At 47.9% G+C, this 2,419-nt stretch overlaps 1 long non-coding RNA gene across 1 annotated transcript; it reads left to right on the forward strand.

Moving 5' to 3' along the window:
* Positions 1 to 447: 447 nt before the first annotated feature.
* Positions 448 to 1,485, forward strand: LOC117481835. The gene is made up of 2 exons (XR_004555811.1): positions 448 to 690; positions 1,163 to 1,485. It is a non-coding gene; the product is annotated as an uncharacterized LOC117481835 (long non-coding RNA).
* Positions 1,486 to 2,419: the final 934 nt, after the last annotated feature.

The raw sequence follows: 2,419 nt of genomic DNA on the forward strand, positions 1-2,419 counted from the left end.
GGTGGATTTTGTGACTGGTCTCCCACCATCAGACGGTAACGACACTATTCTGACCATCGTTGACCGTTTTTCTAAGGCTGTGCACTTTGTCCCCCTGCCTAAACTACCTTCTGCCCTTGAGACTGCCACTCTTCTCACCCAGCATTATTTTAGGCTGCATGGTATCCCTCAGGATATTGTATCAGACAGGGGTCCGCAGTTTTCCTCCCAAGTATGGAGGGCTTTTTGCCAGGCATTGGGGGCGTCGGCCAGCTTGTCCTCTGGGTACCATCCCCAGACCAATGGCCAGACGGAGCGGGCAAATCAGGACCTGGGAGCGGCTCTTCGTTGTGTTGCCTCTCAAAACCCGGCCTCATGGTCTTTTCATCTACCATGGGTTGAGTACGCCCACAACTCCTTGGTATGCTCTGCCACAGGTATGTCACCTTTTATGGCTTCCAACGGCTTCCAACCCCCCCTTTTTCCGGTTCAAGAGAGAGAGGTGGCGGTTCCCTCGGTGCAGGGGCATCTCCGGCGAGCCCGCAGAGTCTGGCGTGAAGCCCGGGCAGCTCTCACCCGCACCTCCGCCCGGAACCAGAGGCTGGCGGAACGTCACCGCCGACCAGCTCCTGATTACCAACCGGGCCAGAAGGTTTGGCTTTCCTCCCGTGACCTCCCTCTACAAACTGAGTCTCGGAAACTCACTCCCAGGTACATTGGACCTTATGAGATTGAACGTGTCATCAATCCTAGTGTGGTTAGGCTCAAGTTGCCTCTTGCCTTGAAGGTGCACCCAACTTTTCATGTGTCACTCCTCAAAAGAGTTTCCTGCAGTCCTCTTTGCCCTCCGACCGAACCCCCTCCACCCCCCCGGCTCATCGACAACCACCCGGCCTTCACTGTACGGCGGTTGCTGAAAGTTCGAAGGCGGGGCCGTGGCTACCAGTACCTAGTGGATTGGGAGGGGTATGGGCCAGAGGAGCGACAATGGGTTTCTCGCTCGCTCATTTTGGACCCTGATCTCTTGAGAGACTTTTATGCCCGGTACCCGGATAAGCCTGGTAGGACGCCAGGAGGCGTCCTTTGAGGGAGGGGTACTGTTATGTTTATGCATGGTTTTTGTTGTGTGATTTCCTGTTTTGCTCCTTTTACCCCTCACTACTCTGTCTCTCCTTCTCTGCAGGGCTGGTGTGTGACAGGGGGCGTGGCTGGTATTCTCCTGGCTGCAGATGAGGCACACCTGTTCCCATTCAGATAATCACCTGCTCTTTAAGAGCCTGGCCCTCACCTCACTTCTCTGCCAGAGAATTAAATGCTGTTCCACGATCCAGAGTGCCTTTCTGCAGCCTTGAGTTTTGTTTTGTTTCTTTGCAGTTTTTGAGCTACTTTTCGAGTATAGCCTGGGATGTTTCCCTCTGCTTTGTTTTTGGACCTTTCTGCAGCCAGCCAGCTCCCTGTTTTCAGTACCTGCCTTGGCCTATTATTTATTAAACACCTTGAGCTTAACTTGTGTCTGTCTCTGCTTTGGGGTCCAAGAATCCATACGTCACAGAGCCAGCCCTAAATATAAGCTTTAATAAAAGGGAAAGTCTTAAGCTTTCTCTTAATTTGACAGGGTGTGTGCATCCCAAACACAAGCATTCACACATTAATAATTATGTTTCAAGGAATCAAGAAAGGCTGAACTTTTGATACTACTAGAATCAAATTGACTCACTTGGTCCGGATTGATTTGAAAATGTTTTCAACATAACTTATATCCATCGTCGCACAGTCTCCAATAGACAGACTGAATGCCAGCAGCACAGATATCCAACACAGGCCAGCCATCTGCACACGAAACAAATTATTTCAAATTAGAAACGAATATATATTTCTCGTAATTGTTATCCTTTACACTTTAAAAATATATACACAACCTTCAATTTTATAAAAAAAAAACTTTTTCTTTTTTGCACATGTTATGAAATAATTGAATTCTGGGATGTAAGCTTTGAAATAATCACATGAAAATATATTTATTTAAGTGCTGTTGAAACACTGGTTGCTCATTTCTGTCTCAAACCATGAAGACTTATCTATTGGCTAGTAGTTCCTGCACAGCCCCCATTACAGTATGTTTCTATTGGCCCCCGAGCCACACAAGCACTTCATATAATATGCCTGATTGAAATGAAGCTCAGCGCAAGTTCTTTCAGGAAGACTGATATACATTCACTCCGCAGCTGCTTATAATCAGCTCATCACAGGCTTTCTTTTTAACCTATTACATTTCACCTCAATCTCAGCAGCCAATCACCGTGTTGCAGCCAAACTTTAAAATGGTTCTCCTCTCTCCTGCAGTCAGCTGTGATTTCAGGTGTTCATGCTGCCGACATACCCGTTTCAGATCCTCGTAGTAGATATCAAGCAAGAGCGAGAGGAGAAGACCTCCATCGGC

The sequence above is a fragment of the Trematomus bernacchii genome, unplaced genomic scaffold (assembly GCF_902827165.1).
Source record: "Trematomus bernacchii unplaced genomic scaffold, fTreBer1.1, whole genome shotgun sequence".
Classification (NCBI taxonomy): domain Eukaryota; kingdom Metazoa; phylum Chordata; class Actinopteri; order Perciformes; family Nototheniidae; genus Trematomus; species Trematomus bernacchii.